At 46.3% G+C, this 20,570-nt stretch overlaps 1 long non-coding RNA gene across 1 annotated transcript; it reads left to right on the forward strand.

Annotated features, from left to right (window-relative positions):
* Nucleotides 1–11,093: 11,093 nt before the first annotated feature.
* On the forward strand, nucleotides 11,094–20,135 carry LOC148775924 (uncharacterized). Its single transcript, XR_016038719.1, has 3 exons — nucleotides 11,094–11,494; nucleotides 12,370–12,664; nucleotides 17,035–20,135. It is a non-coding gene; the product is annotated as an uncharacterized LOC148775924 (long non-coding RNA).
* The last annotated feature ends 435 nt before the right edge of the window (nucleotides 20,136–20,570 follow it).

Genomic DNA, 20,570 nt, shown 5'->3' on the forward strand with positions numbered 1-20,570 from the left:
AATCCCAGACGAGGAAAGGAAAGGCAGGCGGGAGGACGGCGGAGGAGACAGAGGGAGCGGGGGAGGGGGAGCAGAAAAGGGCTGCATCTATTAAGCTGTTTTTCTTTTGGTGAAAAGAAGCATTTATCAGTGATTTCATATATCATGTGAGAGGTGGCTTCCTGCCAATTTCCAAGAAATCAAACAACCCACTGACATCAGATGCTAAATATAGCACAGCCTTTGCTTTAGGTGAATAAATAATGCCGCTGGAAAGGAATAGGCTCTCTTCAGTTACATGTTTATTATGATCAGGCTGTCAGGCTTGTGTAATCAAAAGAATAATGTCCAGTTCCAAGGAGGAATGGTGGGCGAAGGATCTTCAAACAATTTTGGGAGGTCAGTGATGGAGACCCATGCTCCTTCCCTTCCCTGATGGCCAGCTGAGCCTGGCTCTGGGAGGGAGGTGGGTGATGATACTGTTGGGGGTTTTCAAAGCCCTGATTCATGTGTATGTGCGTGTGTGTGTGTGTGTTGTATTTGCACGTCTGCCCTCCTTTCCAAACTAATAAGGAAAGAAGGCTTGGAGACCCAAGGGAAATGCACGGAATGAAGACATTCAAGTGCACAGAGACGGTCATGAGATTTTCATGAGGCTGGGGTGGAGGTGATGGGAACCGGAGAGACGGCTGGGTGGGGTTTACATTCAAGATGGCCAAGACAGCCTCTGTGTATTCTGCCAACCTCTAGGTAAGGATGCTTGTCCAACAGCCGTTGGAGCACCTGACCCCGCTGTTCTCAGGCCTCGGCGCTTTTGATTCCACCCCCAAGAGCTTTTAGGTTTGGCATGTTGTGTCAAAGCCATGGGAAGAATTAAGATTTATAATAAGACCCAGAGATTTCTGCCTTCTCTTCCAGCATCACCCTTCTCCCCGCTCACCCCCAGGCTCACATGGAGGAGGCAAGCCATCCCCAAGGGTTTGTAGGTACTTGGAGGAAGGGGCAGCTGTCAGAAGAAGAAAGGCAAGAAAATTAGTGCGGGAAGATAAGGAGACAGTGCGTCAAAATATCTCCTGGAAGGTGTTGGATCCCTACTAACATCTGCAAGATTTCTCTTCACAGTCAGGGATACAATAGAGGTGGTTACTATGGAAACGAGTGTAAAAGCAGCCCAGAGAAAGGAGAGAGCTGGATATAAAGAAGAAAGAGGAAAAGGCACATAACACTTTTAAATCTTCAAAGGGGAATACTACAGCACTTTCCATCTCTGAGAGGCGAAAAATAAAGTCATTGAGCCTGGAGGCTGCTGAATGCCAGGAGCAGGGGAGGGGTCAGGGCTCACAGACTCTGTAATCCCTGTTCCCACCAGCCTGGGTATTGAACCTCACTTCCTGCAACTAAGATCATCAACCAGAAAAACTTCTGCAGGCTGCTCAGGGAGGCAAACTCCAAAGTGGACCGCATGCTCTTCTTGGCTTGGTCATGACCTTCAGTAATGACCTTGGTGAGATCAGATCATTTTTCTGGGTCATGATTTCATCATCTACCTTCCTCCCGAAGAGGAATGACGAAGCACTTTGCTCAGGGAAGAAAGGATAGAGGCTTAAGGCAGAAACGTTCCAGAATCCACAGAGAGCTGTGGATTCAAGGAACAAGGCATGGGCTGCCCCAGCCAGTACCCCGAGCATATCCCAGAGGGCCAGGGAGGCAGGGGCCCAAGCTGTGCGCCTCCCCAATCAGCCTCATTTTGTTTCAGTGTGAGTATTAATGGGGTAAAAGCATTTTCTCTGGCCAAGGAGAGTTTTAACAAGCCATCCGTCTTTTATCAGGACTAACAAACGCAGTGCTTCAGATCGGTGCTCTCCAATAGAGATAAGACACAAGTCATATAACGTAACGTTACATTTTCTACTAGCCCCATGAAAAAAGCAAACACAGATGACATAATGTTAATCCAATTTATTTATCCCCAGTATATCCAAACTATGATCATTTCAATAAAATCAATCTAGAAATTATTAATGAGATACTTTGCATTCCTTTTTTCATATTAAGTCTTGGAAATCTGGTGTCTCAAGGGCTCAGTAGCCACATGGGACTGATGGCTACTGTGCTAGACAGAGAGGCTCTAGAATTTTCCATTAGAAATAGGAGGAAAACAAAGAAAGAACACAAAGAAGAATGTAAAATAGGTCTGTTTGACTCACACTGATTCTAACCACTGGCCTTGTCTTACTGGGGGAGCAATAATTACACACACACACACACAGAACAGAGAGTCAATCTCAAACACGTCTTTCTGTTGTTGAATGGTGGCCCTCCTGTGTTAAGATGAAGCAGAATTTCCGTCTAACATCCTCAGCCTCTGTGCCAGTGAAATCAGACAAACCTGGTTCAAGACCTGTCTCTCTTTTCCTTCCTGAGTGTCCCTTACTGAGACAGTTTCTTAACCTTTCTGAGTTTGCCTCAGTTGTGAAATGGGAACGCTAGGACAGTAAGTCCCCTACGCACGAATGAGTTCCATTCCGAGTGCAAGCTAGCAAGTCCAGTGTGTTCGTAAGCCCAACGAAGTTAGCCTAGATACCCAACGCACGCATACAATCAGCTATATAGTACTGTAATAGATTTCTCATACCCTTCACAAATAATACATAAAAAACAAACAAAAAATATAGAAAACATTGTAAATGTTACAGGATAGTATCTTGAAAAGCACAGGAGTACAGTACAACACCTGGCATACAGGGGGTAGGTAGGGACTGGCATCAGGAGAACATGTAAGAGAGCAACTGCCTGGAGGAGGGCAGGCTGGGAGGTGGTAGAAGTGAGGGATTGTCAGTGATAGGAGATGGAGGCGAGCTGCAATGTCACACACATCTGACATTAATGGAACGCACATTCGAATCTTCGAAACGTTGCAACTTGAAGATTAGTATGTAAGGGACTTACTGTAGTTAGGTCACACAACTGCTTTTAGGCTTAAATAAAGCCCCCGGCAGGTTTAGCACAGAACAGATATCCATGGGGGTATCTCACGTCCAGTTTCTTGCCCAGCTCTGCTCCATCAGTCTCTCCTTAAGTACCTCATCTTCTCGAGGCCCGTGTGAATGAAGAAACTAGAATCGTGCATTTCTTTACATGGTGGGAAAACACTGGAGTAGGAACGGGACTTTAACGGCAAGGATCTGCCTTCTTTCACTGATACAATTCAACCTAATAGCTGTGTGTTTTCCAGCACAGAAAAGTACTAAGACTCAGTGAATCAGAAAGAGCCCTTCTTTTGATGGCCGTGGACCACATAGTGATATATTTAGAAAAGGTAGTTTAAGTGTGTCCTTTGTCACAACAGCCAAGACATGGAAGCAACCCAAATATACATGGACAGATGAATGGATAAGGAAGATGTGCTACATGTACACAATGGAATATTATTCAGCTACAAAAAAGAATGAAATAATGCCATTTGCAGCAACATGTTTGGACCTAGAGATTATCATGCTACATGAGGTAAACCAGACAGAGAAAGACAAATGTCATATGATATCACTTATATGTGGAATCTAAATTATGACACACATGAACTCATCTACAAGACAGAAACAGGCTCATTCAGTTCAGTTCAGTCACTCAATCGTGTCCGACTCTTTGCAACCCTATGAACCGCAGCACGCCAGGCCTCCCTGTCCATCACCAACTCCTGGAGTTTACCCAAACTCATGTCCATTGAGTCAGTGATGCCATCCAGCCATCTCATCCTCTGTCATCCCCTTCTCCTCATGCCCTCAATCATTCCCAGCATCAGGGTCTTTTCAAATGAGTCAGAGTATTGGAGTTTCAGCTTTAGCATCAGTCCTTCCAATGAAAACCCAGGACTGAACTCCTTTAGGATGGACTTTGGATCTCCTTGCAGTCTAAGGGACTCTCAAGTCTTCTCCGGCACCACAGTTCAAAAGCATCAAATCTTCAGTGCTCAGCTTTCTTCACAGTCCAACTTTCACACCCATACATGACCACTGGAAAAGCCATAGTTTTGACTAGATAGACCTTTGTTGACAAAATAACGTCTCTGCTTTTTAATATGCTGTCTAGGTTGGTCATAATTTCCTTCCAAGGAGTAAGTATCTTTTAATTTCATGGCTGCAGTCACCATCTGCAGTGATTTTGGAGCCCCCAAAAATAAAGTCAGCCACTGTTTCCAGTGTTTCCAGTGGCTGATTAGTTTCCACTCTTTCCCTGCCATGAAGTGACAGGACCGGATGCCATGATCTCAGTTTTCTGAATATTGAGCTTTAAGCCAGCTTTTTCACTCTCCTCTTTCACTTTCATCAAGAGGCTCTTTAGTTCTTCTTCACTTTCTGCCATAAGGGTGGTGTCATCTGCATATCTGAGGTTATTGATATTTCTCCTGGCAATCTTGATTCCAGCTTGTGCTTCTTCCAGCCCAGCATTCCTCATGATGTACTCTGCATATAAGTTAAGTAAGCAGGGTGACAATATACAGCCTTGATGTACTCCTTCTCCTATTTGGAACCAGTCTGTTGTTCTAGTTCTAACTGTTCTAACCAGTTCTAACTGTTGCTTCCTGACCTGCATATAGGTTTCTCAAGAGGCAGGTCAGGTAGTCTGTGTTCCAATCTTTTTCAGAATTTTCCACAGTTTATTGTGATCCACACAGTCAGAGGCTTTGGCATAGCAATAAAGCAGAAATAGATGTTTTTCTGGAACTCTCTTGCTTTTTCGATGGTCCATAGGAAAAAAGCTTGTGATTACCAAAGGGGAAAGCAAGCGGGGGATAAATTAGGAGTTTGAGATGAACAGGTACTGATGACTATGTATAAAATAAAAATAAATAGCACAGGGAACGACATTCAGTTTCTTATAATAATCTATCATGGAAAAGAATCTGACAGAGAACAGATTCTGGGCCCCCTCTTCACGGGCAGAACCCCTTGGAAGTGAGCAGCACCCCCGGCAGCACTGTTAAACCAGCAATCCTCAGGCTGTCTGGCTCCCCACCTCCCTGAAGAGGCTAGAAAAGGGGCAATCATGTGAAGTGGCTCCATTCTAGGACAAGTGTAAGCAGGAGGAGGCAGGGAGACTCGCCCCATTACTATTCTGGTCATTGTTCCTTCTGTGAAAGTGGCAAATTGACCATCTATGCTGACCTCTCATCTAAAAAGAGCCAGGACATCCTGGGGAAGGAAGTTAAGACCAGGGTGGCCAAGGGGGTAAGGATGGGCCTATTCGTCTGGCATCCACAGGTTGACACACCAGCCAGCTACCCCCCAGTCCCTCCCCCACCCACTGCCCCATCCGAATGCAAGTCAGGCACTTCCAGCCAAGTAGGAAAGGAAAACCCAGAAGAGCAAGTTTCAGGTGACTGGGAAATGTGGACAGCCCTGATAAGCACGAATAACAATAAGCCTGCACAGGCCTGGCAGTCAGCAGAGAGGAGGCCGTGTCCATATTTCCACAGGCCTCTCCCAGGGGCTGGGGGCTCAGGCCTCCCCAAAGCTCCGGAGGTTAGGTAACTGAGTTCCTAAATGGATCAGAGATGGAGCTTCAGACCCCTCATTTATGCCCGAGGACGGAAACAGTGATTTCTCCTGGGGACTTCTGGTTTCTTCTCTGTTGTTCCTATTCTTCCCAGTCACTGTCAGAGAAGGAATAGGCCTTTCCAAACAGACATCTGTCTTCTAGTGGATCTGCCTTTCCGGACCCCCGGGGAGATGGGGTAAGAGAATAAGGCTGGAAGATGCCCCCATGGGAACCCACCATCCAGGGCTGCATGGGACCATCTTGGGTTTTAGCTCTGAGTGTCCCTCCACCCCAGAAAGCTCTCATCCTGTCCTAAGTGGGACGGTTGGTCACTTGCCCCCCATCCAGCTTCCTTCTCAGCCCTGGAGTCCAGGTGGAGAGATTCCCTAGGCAGTGACTCCATCAGGAGATGTGCACGAGAGGAGGGCGCCTTCCTCTCTCCCCACAGAGAGCTCTTCATCTTCTGGCAGCAAAGGAAAGCCTGGGCGTGGGCCTCCGTCCTGTTGCCTCAGCTGCGGGACCGGGAGTAGGAGCTGGTCAGGAGGTGCAGACGCTAGGGGCAGAAGGCAACATTTGTCCTACAGCAGAGAGATGTTTGAAACCCACAGGGGCACTTGGTACCCTGACTTGCTGGCAAGCGCAGAGCATCTCGGCTCCTCCTGCTGGGCTATGGGTCATTAAGACCCAGGTAGTGAAGGGGCAGTGGGAGAGAAGTGGGGTGTCATGTCCTGATCCCCGTACATATGCACAGTGGTGTGCTGCTCAGTGTTGAACAGTGGGATCTCTGGGGCCGGGGGCGGGAGGCAGCAGGCAGAGCCCTGATTTGTTACATGTGCCAGTGTGTTTGGTGTAGACGGTTCATAGCTGATCTCCAGCTACCGATGTGAATGGGGACAGACGCACACCCCTGGCTCTGCAGAGCCATGGAAACCGTGTCCCTGCGCCCCTGTGCTGTGTGTGCCTCTCTGGCTGTGTCCACTGAGTGATCTAGTCAGGCCTTGCACAGGGCGCTTGAGACGGGGGAGGTTCTCACTGTGTGCAGGGGTGAGGCTGAGAGTTTTTTTGTTTTTTCTTTTTTTAATGCTTTTATTTATGTATGTGTTTATTTTTATTAAAAAATTTTTATTGGCATAGAGTTGATTTACAGTGTTGCATTAGTTTCAAGTATATAACAAAGTGAGTCAGTTTTACATGTATCTATATCCACTCTTGAGATTCTTTTCCTCTATAGGTTATTACAGAGTATTGAGTAGAGTTCCCTGTGCTAAACAGTAGACCCTTGTAAATTACCTATTTTACATATAGTAGTGTGTATATGTCAATCTCAGTCTCCCAATTTATCCCTCCCCCACCCTCACCCCATGGTAAGCATAAGCTTGTTCTCTACACCTGTGATTCTACTTCTATTTTATAAATAAATTCATTTGTACCCTTTTTGTTTAGATTCCATGTATAAGCAGTATTATAAGATATTTGGAGCCCAAGAGTTTTGAGCGATATTCACCAATACCAGGAAACCAATTAACTTGCTCTGACCTTAAACCTGTGAAATAGGATTTATCTAGAGTCAGGAATTATAAGTGAAGGGATCAACTCTCAGGAAATGAATGATCTCATTATGAATGGTATCAGACCTATACTATAGCAAGCTAAGGCAGAATCAGATCTACTTTATCTTATACAAACAGTGGGAAATGGTGGGCATTGTGAGATACTTTAAAAAAACTGTGAAAGGAAAACAATGAATTTTTTTGTCACCGTTAGAAAACATTAGTTTTGTGGGTATAATCTAGAATCAATTATTAAACCCCTTTTGGATAAAGCATAACATGTAGTGAATTTCAAAGAAGGTTGTTCATTTCATTTAATGACAAATAAAATGATGTTTGACCAATTTGATGAAGACAATAAGTCAAACTTCAATGCTCTGGCATTTGATGTTGCACTAAATGACTAATCTTATTAAGGAGATTTTTACATTTAAAATAGGCAAAATGCAAACAAAATTTAGTAGTGAAAGTAAAATTAAATATTTAATGATATAATTAAGTCTTATTAATGGCATGTTCTTTATTTTGCAGATTATATATTCACCATGATGATCATCTCTTTCATCTTTATTACTTAAGCAATGTGTTTTTCATAATTATTTGTTAGGTATTTTCATTAACATTTGATGAATATTAATAGTTAAAAAACAGTTTTTATTTCTTCTGTACTGACTTTACAGCAATAATAATATATAACTGTTTATAATGTGTTCTACTTGTTAATATTTAGATCCCTGATTTTGTTGCCACAGAGTGGAAATGTGGATCTTTATGGGTGATAAATGACAATTGTCACCCTCTTCCATTATTCTTTTTTTATTTAATCTACTATTCTTAATGTAGCTTCACTGTGGGAGAAATATGAATTGCAGACTCACAACTAAAACTAGTAAGTTCGGTTTTAGGTTTTATCCTCTTCTTGTGTTAATAATGGCTTGCCTGTCTGTTTAGACGTCCTCATTCATTTCCCATTTTTAGTTCATTTACCTCCCTGTTTTGGTCCATCAGAGCTCATATGGCTCTGGGACATTATCTCTCCATGACGTTGAAGACTTAATATCTGATGGCCTCTCAGCTATTTTTCTTCTGGGACAAAGGATAAGAATTTTCCATCCTGGACAATGTGAAGCAAATGCCTGTGGATCTCCTGCTGCTGCTCCTGCCAAGTCGCTTCAGTCGTGTCTGACCCTGTGTGACCCCACAGACGGCAGCCCACCAGGCTCCCCTGTCCCTGGGATTCTCAAGGCAAGAACAACTGGAATGGGTTGCCATTTCCTTCTCCAATGCATGAAAGTGAAAAGTGAAAGTGAAGTCGCTCAGTCGTGTTCGACTCTTAGCGACACCATGGACTGCAGCCTACCAGGCTCCTCTGTCCATGGGATTTTCCAGGCAACAGTAAAATCTCCTGATTTTCTCCATTTAGACAGTGATCTCGGAGAGCCAACAGGAATGGGCCCAATCAACATGAGGGCACGAAAGGTACATGGTGACCGTCCCTTAGTGCATCCAGTACGGTGGCCACATTGCCATCAGCAGCATGGAAAGCTTGCCACCTCCGGGACAGCTCAGGAGCTGCATCTTCTCCATCCCCCACCGCTGGCTCCCATTCCTCAGGCTGCTGCTTCTGAAACCTTCGGTGCATTTTCACTGAGGATGACCAGCAGAAAGACTGAGGACAGCGGTGGTGCACCCCAGTCTCATGGTCAGGCAGGATCGCAGTCGCATTTCTGCACAGTTCTGATCCAGACCCCTGCTCAGCATTCTGTGACAGGCAAGAGCAGGCATTAGAGTGCAGACAGAGTTGTGCTAATCAGAACAGTTTGCCCTTTGGCTTTCCTCGGAAAGCTTTTTCTCTTCTGCAGAAGGCATCTGCATTTTTAAAGCCACAGCTTGTTGGAAAGAGCTCTGAACCACAAAAATGTACAGGAAGAAGGAGAGTTTCTAGCCATGAACAATCTATAGGTAATTTCTAAGAACCCATATGCATTTAAATAGAAACTACAATTTACTGAGAACTTGAAAAGACCCTGATGCTGGGAAAGATTGAGGGCAGGAGGAGAAGGGGACGACAGGGGATGAGATGGTTGGATGGCATCACCGACTGGATGGACATGAGTTTGGGTGAACTCCGGGAGTTGGTGATGGACAGGGAGGCCTGGCGTGCTGTGATTCATGGGGTCACAAAGAGTCGGACGTGACTGAGCAACTGAACTACCTTCTGGAAGGCTATTTCTCATGAAAACTCTGGGAAGAGGGAGCGATCACCCCATTTTATGGACACATGGAAACTTGGTGTGTTTGTTGGACGCTCAAAGGGTTCACGGGTGCTGATGGGCACAGCTGGGATTCAAAACCAGGTCTTTCTGGCTCAAAATCCTGGGTACTTCTTACCATCATGTGATCTTACCTCCCTCTTCAGCTATTCCTCTAGGTAGTCATATAAGACAGAAGCCCTTGATAAATCTCAGTGTTAAGAAAATCCAAATATATGCATAACTGCCTCATTTTGCTGTACACTGGAAACTAATGCAACCTTGTAAATCAACTCTACTCCAATATAGAATAAAAATTAAAAACAAAAGCCAAACACACACAGGCATAGCAAAAGGGTAAGGTCTCCGTTTTTCATGAAACCAATGCAGGAGCCGGGTACTCTCGAAGACACCACTGGAAGTGGCCCTGGCCCCACGGCCCTTAGAGACATGCCAACCATCTGGCCCTGGAGGGGAAACACAGTGCCCTGCTCTCAGATTTTTATGTGGGGGCATTAGTCACCTGGACCAGCCTTAGGTGTCTGTGGGTTCCCCAGCCCCCTACAAACAGCTGTCCTGAAATCTCTAAAACTCAAAATTTGGGACTTCCCTGGTGGTCTAGTAGTTAAGATTGCTCTTTCAATACAGAGGGCACAGTTTCGATCCCTGGTTGGAAAACTAAGATCCCACATCCCCAAGGGCAAAAAATAACAAGATAAAATAGCTAAACAACAGGTCGCTTCAGTTGTGTCCGATTCTTTGCGACCCTTTGGGCTGTAGACTCTGTCCATGGGATTCTCCAGGCAAGAACACTGGAGTGGGTTGCCAATTCCTCCTACAGAGAATCTTCCCAACCTAGGGATCGAATCCACATGTCTTATGTCTACCTACAATGGAAGGTGTGTTTTTTACCACGAGCGCCACCTGGGAAGCCCCAGCAACAAGTGTGTACAGTAAAAATTAAAATTCAAATTTGTATAATATGTGCTCACACCATTCATGCGGAAGAGTTCCGGCTATTTCCAACAATGACATCTGCTCCCTCCTCACTAAGAGCCCAGCTGTGAGTGGATGGTACTGCCAAAAGCAAGCAGAGACTGTGACAGAGGGGCTCAATCCTCACCACGCCCTCGGAAAGCCTATCGGCCCAGGGGGCAGTTCCAAGAACACATTTTCACACGATCCACCGTCTTGGTTTCCCCCTTCTGGCTTTGGGCGCATCCATCAAGAACAGAGCCCACGGGGCTCCGCAAGGACAAATACAGGACTCCTGCCGCCTGGGGCCAGCGGACCGCGCTGACGTCAGGCGGGCCCCGCGCTCTCTCGGTCTGTCCCTCCCTGTGACCCCGCGGTGTGATGCTGTCTCCTGCCCCCCAGCGCCGCATCTGGCGAGCCCCGCGAGATCGCTGGACTCCTCCGGTCGCCGGCCTCCCCGGGCGGCCGCGCCCCAGGCCTCCTCCCCCGCCCCGCCTCCCTCCACCTTCTAGCCCCCCGCGCGGCTCGAGCAGGCCTCGCCTCTGGCGGCCGCAGACCCTTTTGAAGAAGCCGTTTCCGAGAGAGGAGAGAGCCGATGACAGATGCCCGGTTGGCCTCCGTGGTGCAGAACGCGGCGGCCCCGTGAATCGTCTGCATTGGAAGCTGCTGACAGCAGTGGAGCCTTTCAGGAGTCATCTCTTTCCCCAGCTGCCCTCGGCTCTCTCCTCTTCAGAGGGAGCAGGGCTTCCAGACGGAGAGGCCTATTCGGTGGGTGGGGAAAAGCTGAGATGCTGCCTTCAGTTATCCTGCCTGTTGGAGAAAAGTCCAGTTTAGAGAGTGGAAACCATTTTCACTGTGTCCTAAAGCTTCACGGTGACTTGACTTTTGCATTGGTCCTACAGAATTGTTGTGGCTTCGAATAAGGAAGCACACTTCCGGAAGTTGAAAGACAGTGAGGCCAAGGGTTGGTATCTGACTCAGGAGGCTGATATGCCCCGTCCTTGCTCCGTGACTGAGCGTCAATGTGACCTTAGTCATTGAGTCCTCAAACTTAACTAACACCTCTCATTTGAAGGCCAAGCTCACTGAGCCCAACCCAATGAACACCGGTTTCACTAAGTAACTGAAGATAAAGAGAGGTTTCGGGAGCTACACCTGGAGGCTGAGAGCCTGAAGTGGCAGATGAAGGGGTGAAACGTGGTGAGTACCTGTGACATGCCAGGCTCTGTGCTGTTTAGGCTCTCCCCAGTTCTAGAAGCTCATGGGTCAACACAGTGGCTCTGTGATTTTTCCACCACCAATCAGCTAGCTCTTCAAGTCTCTGATACCAACAGGGTCTCCTGCAGTTCAATTCAGTTCTGACACTAACTGCCTGGAGTTAGCGCAGGAACCCCCCCCCCCACACACACACACCCCCCAAGTCAAGGGCTCAGTGCCATGAGACGGCTCCCACTTCAGACTCCAGCTGCAAATGGGGTCTCCAGCCCACTTGTTCTTCTGGGCAACTGGCTGCAAATTCAGTGGTTCTCATGACCTGCCTTCAAGTTCTATAATATACTACAAGGACTCACTGAAGTCAAGACTTACGATTACTGTTTATTGTAAAGGAGAGAAATGAACAGCCCACTGAAGAAGTATTTACACTGGACAAGGTCTTTAAGGGTCCCCAGCACAGGAGCCTCTGTTGGGTTGGGGTGCACCACTCTCCCAGCACATGAATGTGGTTTCCAGGTCGGAAGCTCCTGGATTTTAGTGATTTTTGTGACAGTTTCATTAAGTAGGCAGGATTGATGAAAGCATTGACCGTTGGAGATTGGACTCAATCCCCAACCCCTCTCACCTCCATGGAGGTGATGCTGAGGTGGGGTGGGGCTGAAATTTCCAACCCTCTCACTACATTTTTGGTTTCCCTGGGAAGCCCCATGAGCCATCTCATCAGCATAAACTCAGGTGTGGTCAAAGTGTTATGAATAACATTCCTATCACTAGGAAATTTCAAAGGTTTTAAGAACTCTGTGCCAGGCAATGAGAACAAAGGCCAAATATATCTATGTTTTTTTTAAATTATACCACAGGTAGACAAGAAATCAACCCTGAATTCATTGGAAGGACTGTTGCTAAAGCTGAAGCTCCAATACTTCGGCCAGCTGATTCAAAGAACTGAATCATTGGCAAAGACCCTGATGCTGGGAAAGCTTGAAGGCAGGAGGAGAAGGGGATGACAGAGGATGAGATGGTTGGATGGCATCACTGACTCAATGGACATGAGTTTGAGCAAGCTCCAGGAGATGGTGAAGCACAAGGAAGCCTGGCGTGCTGCAGTCTAGGGGGCTGCAAAGAGTTAGACATGACTGAGCAACTGAACAACAGGTAGACAGAAATGTGAATGCATGTGGTGGTTGCTCTGAAGGGCTAAGGAAAGGTGATCCTGAGCATCCCTTTCTGCTGACCAAGGAGGCCATATAAAGGAAGTGATCCATGAGGGAACTATATATGCAAAGGTTCACTATGGCCACAGTGCAATGTACATTTGAATCCTAATATCTGTATGACCTTGGACAGATGACCTGCACCTATGAGCCTCCATCATCCCATCCATAAGTGGGGCCAATAATGGCAATATTCGGCGTTAATATGGGACATAATGAGACTCTTTAAGGACGACATTCACACCATGCCTCACACGTATGAATCATTTAGTGAATTTAAGCTGTTGATACTGGGTGATGATAATGATAAAGGAAAATTTCAGAGGAATAGTGAGAAATTGTATGTGGCTGAAGCACTTAACAGAGAAGTAGCCCCAGTTACCTTGTGATTCACGAGACCTCTGATTACTCAGGCAACCACAGGCAGACCAATGGATAACTGGATCATAGACAATTATTAAGTGGTCCGTCAGGGGACCTTGCCTCTTTCTGCCGTGGACACTGCAGGGCTCCCCTTTCTGTAACAGCCTCCTTAAGGCCTCGAAATTTTGCCTAGTTTAGCTGGCAATGGACCCAAATTTGACAATGCCCCTAATTAGAAAGAGCTACTGTTTAAAACAACAGTCATGAAAGAAACCAAAAATATTTTTTTAAACAAAACAAAAACAGTCTGTATCTAATCAAAACAGGAGAGAGAGGGCCAGGTTTTTGTGAGGCAGTCTTCCTGCTTGGAGTAGATATGCCTGAAATAGGACCATGGGAGCCTAGGGCTTGGGGTGCCCCAGACTCCATGAGTGAGGGTAGTGGGGAGACCCTGAGAGTGGAGATGGCCTGCTTGTTGGGGGGGGCTTGTTGATCTGGGTGGGCCCTGGGCTAGTCTTGGGAATGTGGCCAGCTGAGCCAAGGGTGTGCCCAGCATGGAGGATATAGGTGCCGCCTGGGCTATACTTGCAGCTCTTCCATCTTGCAAAGAAGACAGGAGCAAACAGCAGTGGAAGATTTCAGGCTGGTTGTCCTTCCCCTAGGGCTTCCCTGGTGGCTCAGAGGTTAACGCATCTGCCTCCAATGCAGGAGACCTGGGTTTGATCCCTGGGTTGGGAAGATCCCCTGGAGAAGGAAATGGTAACCCACTCCAGTATTCTTGCCTGGAGAATCCCATGGATGGAGAGGCCTGGTAGGCTACAGTCCACGGGTTCGCAAAGAGTCGGACACAACTGAGCGACTGAACAGAACCCTCTGGGGCCTCCCAGGTAGCCGAAGTGGTTAAGAACCCCTCTGCCAATGCAGTTAGATCCCTGGGTTGGGAAGATCCCCTGGAGAAGGAAATGACAACCCACTCCAGTACTCTTGCCTGGAGAATCCCATGGACAGAGGAACCTGGCGGGCTACAGTCCAAACGGTCCCAAAGAGACAGACATAACTGAAGCGACTTAGTACAGCACAGCCCTTCTTCTGCACACTCACCACCCAAGGTGGCATCTTCCCCTCCCTGCGAAGAAATGCCCTGTTTGGGGCCTAAGGCTGGAGTGGGCCTTTACAGCACCCTAGTGCTGCTCTGCGAGCCCAGGGCTGGGGGGTGCGGGAGGGAGGCTGTCAGGCCTTGGGTGCAGGTCCCAGGACTTCTGTGATCGATATACCCCATGCCAGGACCAGAACGGGGGTAAATTCAGCCATGACCAAGTTCACTTCTGCCTTTTGCTCTGGGCCAGATGCAAGCCAGTGGCAGGGCCCTGGGTTTTTAGCTAGTTTCTGGATGGATGTCACCTTTCTATTCAAGAACAAGGAATGAAATGCCGACAGGAAATGCTGGCAGTTGGGAGCCTTGCACTCTCCTTGGCCTGCAGCCTGCCTGGCGCCTCCCAGGAGGTCCCCAACCAGAGAAAACAGGACTTCCCCCACTTCTGGAGCTCCTCTGGAGGCCGGGGCACACATGGGGGTGCCAGGCACTGTGCCAGATATTAAGGAAGCAGAGACCCCAAAAAGGAGACCAGACCAGGACCGTTCACCCTCAAACCTCAGTGTGGGGCACAGAGAACTGCTTATGAGCTTTGCAGGTACCCAGGCCTCACCCCTGTGGTTCAGATTCATTGTCAAAACCGCCCTAGGAGCACATACATAGATGGTTGAGGCCTGTCTTTGGGGAATCACTGACTAAAATGAGCTCAGAGGATGAAGACACACCACAACTTTGGAGACCTGGGTTGCAGGAAGGAAAGTCTGGAGGGATTTCTTCGCGTGGTACCCAAGCCAAGTGAATCTTAAAGAACAAGGAGGAGGAGAGGATGATGGAAGTGAAGAACGGGCAGGATTTTCCAGGCTAAGTGCCACAGAAGCGAGGGGACTGTGGTGTAAACACCCCACGGGGCAGGGCTGGCCTCATGGGCAGGTGACCTGAGCAAAATAAGTCCCCGACATTCAAAGGAGTCTTTCTGAGAACATGTTTGTAAGTGCAATATGTTTGTAAGTCCAAAACATTAGCCTAGGTACCCAACTAACATAATCAGCTGTACATAGTATACTATCTATGTATTAGAGCACATTACTGTAATAGATTTATAGTACTTTTCACACAAAGACACTGGGCCACTGTGCCCTATACAGTACTGTACAGTGAAGCACACAAAAGCATGACCACTTGTAAAGGATGCCCACACGTGGCAATGAAGTCAGACACGTGAACTGATGTATGTGATTGGACGTGCAAACACTTGTTCGCATCTTTGAAAGTTCACAGCTTGAAGGTTTGTAGATGACTCACTGTAGTCACATAGGCCCTGTGCTTGGAGTTTAAGGCCCTGCTGCCAGCATTTTAAAAATCCTCAATTTTTAAGAATGGCTTGTTTATGTACTCATTTTTGGCTGCGCCGGGTCTCAGTTGCTGCGCACAGGCTCTAGTTGTGGTGAGCAGGCGCTACTCTCTAGTTGCAGTGTGTGATTTTCTCACTGCGGCGGCTTCTCTTGTTATGCACACGGGTCCTAGGGCACACAGGCGTCAGTAGTTGCGCTGCACAGGCCTCGTTGCTCTGTGGCATGTGGGATCTTCCCAGACCAGGGACTGAACCTGTGTCCCCTGCATTGGCAGGCAGATTCTTAACCACTGTACCAACAGGGAAGTCCTAAAATCCTCAAGTTCATCTTTGAGTTTGCATTTTGAAGGAAGGACCCTTTCCCTGCGGGGGTCGGGAAATGGCAGGAAGCCTAGGTTTGAGCTGGGAGGAGTAGAGGTGACTAAAGAGAGAAGGCCCCAAACGCCAGGTCAGAGAGCTCAGATTTTGACCCAGAAGGAGCAAATTTTAAGAGGGAATGAAGAAGTTAGGTTTGCATGCTGCTATGACTGCTTTGGGACCTGGGTGAGTCTACCCACGGGTCCAGGGGCCTTGAGAAGGCCACCGGGACAAGGCCAGTATGCCAGTGGCAGCTGGAGAAGGGATGGTTGGGAGAAACAAGAGGTGGGCATTTGGAATTGGAGAAGGGGGTAAAAGAGAGAAAAGGCAAGGATAATTCCCAGATTTCTAGCTGAGCCACTGCGTGGCTTGGTGTTGTTCAGTCAGTCATGTCAGACTCTTTGTGACCCCCATGGACTGCAGTATGCCAGACTTCCCTGTCCTTCACCGTCCCCCTGAGTTTGTTCAAACTCATGTCCATTGAGTCAGTGATGGCATCCAACCATCACGTCCTCTGTCGCCCCCTTCTCCTCCTGCTTGGGATGTCACTAACGGAAAGAAATGCACTGCTGTTTGTTTCCTTGTTCATTTTCTTCTCTGCAATGGTATTTATGCTAAGAAGTCAGCATTGTTCACCTTTGTCAATAAGAGCTGTTTTCCAACATACAAATAACTCATCCTTTAAGAGAAAAACACAGATGACGAAACTGTAATCTGGTCCCAAATCCACCCACTTCTAGACATCCCTAAAATTATTTGCTGGATGCTGCTGCTGCTGCTGCTAAGTCACTTCAGTCGTGTCCGACTCTGTGCGACCCCATAGACGGCAGCCCACCAGGCTCCCCTGTCCCTGGGATTCTCCAGGCAAGAACACTGGAGTGGGTTGCCATTTCCTTCTCCAATGTGTGAAAGTGAAAAGTGAAAGTGAAGTCGCTCAGTCATGTCTGACTCGTAGCGACCCCATGGACTGCAGCCTCCCAGGCTCCTCCGTTCACGGGATTTTTCTAGGCAAGAGTACTGGAGTGGCTTGCCATTGCCTTCTCCAATTTGCTGGATAGAGAGCTTCAATAACAGACCTGGAATTTCATTTGTTCCCCCCCCCCACGTTTTCTATCCTGAATATCAGTTATTTTTTTTTCTTTTCTAGAAACCCAGCACTGACCTTGAAAATATCACTTATGTTTAAACACACTCTGGTTGTTTGACCAGACGCGGAGAGCTGCTTAGATGTGACCTCAAGACACCCTTGCTCCAAAAGCAGCTGCCTATGGGGCTCAGCCCAGATGGGCAAGCGTCCAGTAGATCTGAGGCTCGGGGAAAAGAAATCCAAAGTTAATGCATTTATCCGAGCCCCTTTGATCTGGAATCAGGCTGACAATCCTGTGAGGCCAGAGTTGCCCACAAGATTTTCAGGCTTTCCTCCTATTCAGCCGTCTTCCCTCTGGTGTCTTATAACTTGAGCTTTGAATAACTTGATATATACAAATAAAATCACCCCGAACTATGAATGAAAGATTTTTAAAAGAAAAAATAGATTTTGTTCTTAGACATCCTGAAACTGAGAATCAGGAGCTTCCTTTGAGTCAGTTTATTTACAGAAAGACAATTCAGCAACAAAAACAGCTTACATCAACCACACTGCTCTCACAGGAGGCAGCAAGAAAACATTACTTTTAATAAATAATAATGATTCAACAGATACTTTAATAGCATTTTTCCTACTTCTAAAAGTAATACATACAGATTGTAGATATTTTGAGAATACAGAAAAATGCAGGATGTAAAACAAAATCACTCATAAACCGCCACAGAGACAATATTGTTCATGTTTGGATGTGTTTCTGCTCAGCTTTTTTCCTGTGCACACATTTATAAATTCTTTACTAAGTCATTCTAAAGCATTCTAAAGATGGAGATCGTGGATTAAACTATAACATTCATTTGAAAACCAGATTGGTTTCATAGCCATATTTTTTCTAATCAAAGAAATAAAGTATTGTCAGAAAAGAAAACTTGTAGAACAGAGAAAAATGACAATGGAAGACAACAAAAATCACTTGGATTCTAGCCAAAGAAAACTATGATTAATGTGTTGCTGGGCACCTTCCAGCATTTTTTCCATGTGTGTGTGTGTGCCTTTCTTATTTATTAGAAAATATCAAACTGTGTATCCTCCTTTACTGTTCGCGTATTTCACGGAGTGATACAGAATGAACAGTTCCCATAAGACTAAATGTTTTCCTACAACGTGATGTTTAATGGCTGCCTAGATGGTATTCCTCTTTATAGATTTATAATACTTTACCTACCCAATGTACTTTGTGGGATTGGTGGGTTGTTTGTAATTTTTATTTTTGATCGAAATGCTAAGTTGCCTCTGGAATAGTGGTACTAATTTATATTTTACTAATTCAAGCTTTTGCGAACATGATTTTATGCTAAACATAATAATCTCTGTGTTGTCATTTGGGACAATTAAGGCAGAAACCAGTATTGTTGTGAGGGCTACACAGAAGGTCATGGGCAGAATCACCTTCGTCTAGATCAAGGGTGTATTTTTCCATGTGCTTTATGCTTGGGCCTCCCTGGTGGCTCAGACATGAAAGAATCTGCCTGCAATGCAGGAGCCCTGGGTTTGATCCCTGGGTGGGGAAGATACCCTGGAGAAGGGAATGGCTACCCACTCTAGTATTCTTGCCTTTAGAATTCCATGGACAGAGGAGCCTGGCGCTCTGACCATAGAATCATGGAATCTGTCATGGGGTCCGTAAAGAGTTGGACACAACGGGGCAACTAACGCCTTATGCATCAGTTCAGTTCAGTTCAGTCGCTCAGTCGTGTCCGACTCTCGCCGACCCCATGAAACAGCACGCCAGGCCTCCCTGTCCATCACCAACACCCGGAGTTCACTCAAACTCATGTCCAGAGAGTCGGTGATGCCATCCAGCCATCTCATTCTCTGTCGTCCCTTTCTCCTCCCACCCCCAATCCCTCCCAGCATCAGAGTCTTTTCCAGTGAGTCAACTCGTCGCATGAGGTGGCAAAGTATTGCAGTTTCAGCTTTAGCATCAGTCCTTCCAATGAACACCCAGGATTGATCTCCTTTAGAATGGACTGGTTGGATCTCCTTGCAGTATAAGGGACTCTCAAGAGTCTTCTCCAGCACCACAGTTCAAAAGCATCAATTCTTCGGCGATCAGCTTTCTTCACAGTCCAACTCTCACATCCATACATGACCACTGGAGAAACCATAGCCTTGACTAGACGGACCTTGGTTGGCAAAGTAATGTCTCTGCTTTTTAATATACTATCTAGGTTGGTCATAACTTTCCTTCCAATGAGTAAGCGTCTTTTAATTTCCTGGCTAAAGCTTTATGCATAGTCTTACTTAATTCTTACAAAAAAAGAGTTATTTTTAATCCTTATTTCCAGATAAAGAAAACAGGGCCCAGAAACATCAAACCGTTGCCTTTCTCATTCATTGTATTGTGGTATCTTCATGACCACAGACTTCAACATCTGCACAGACAATCCAGCTGCGCTGCAGTCTGACAACCCTGAAGTGTAACCCAGTTTTACAAACATCAAATGCATCAAACCCTTGCAGAAACCAATACTTGATTTTAAATAAGTCAATAACATAAAACCCTTCTTTTTTGACAAATGCAACATGAGAGATCCTTCCCTGGGATTTATTTTTTAGGTAAAAATAGCTCCCAGGTTATGGCCTCTTTTGGGGGGATGGCTAGAGGTGAGGGGAGTGGAGTGAGCTTGAGAAAGAGAAGAACAACGTCTTTAGACAATCAGCAAGGCGTAAGAGCTTGTCTCCTAGGTCTAGATTGGCAGACCTCCTGCCTTGACTCAGAAGGAGGGAATTTGCTTTGGTTTCCTAACTGGGTTGCCTTGTTTATCAGCCACAGGGCAAGAGACATGTCACAGCAATGAAGTAAAGCTGACATGTCATACTGGGGAAAAGGGGGTTCTTCAACAGGCTGAGTCACTCACTGTTGGACTGCAGGAATGGGTGAGACACCCTGCTAAGACTCAGAGCGACTGCGGATGAACTGTGGGTGAGCAACAAAGAGAAACAGGTCTGCGATGACCTAACACTCCCGAAGAATTTTGAAATTCCTGGGTTGTAAAAATGGGAACGAAAAAGTTTCCAGCAGATGTATGTTCACTTTTGCTTTATAACAACTCCTGGGCATATGTCTGGAGACTTAACAGACACAGAGAACAGACTTGTGGTTGCCATGGGGGTTGGGGGTGAGGGGAAGGATGGATTTGGGGTTTGGGCTTAACAGATGTCAACCATTATATACAGGATGGATAAACAACAAAGTCCTACTGTAAAGCACAGAACTGTATTATTCAATATCTTATAATAAATCATAATGGAAAAGACTATATATACTTGTATATATGTAAAACTGAACCACTTTTATATAGAGCAGAAATTAACACAACATTCTATATCAGCTATACTTTAATAAATTTTAAACATTTCCTCACTAATGTCCACATGTAGCCCATTTAATTATCACAACAGTCCTGCAATATTAGTTTTATTACTCCCCTTTCTTGGATCACTTAGGTCTCAGGAAAGGTTGAGGCTTAGTGAGGAATTTGCCGCAATAGAACTTGCACACATGTGAAGTCAATTACCTCTTAGTGAATAAAACT

The sequence above is a fragment of the Moschus berezovskii genome, chromosome 12 (genome assembly GCF_049115385.1).
Source record: "Moschus berezovskii isolate FMDL1 chromosome 12, NW_MosBer_1.0, whole genome shotgun sequence".
Classification (NCBI taxonomy): domain Eukaryota; kingdom Metazoa; phylum Chordata; class Mammalia; order Artiodactyla; family Moschidae; genus Moschus; species Moschus berezovskii.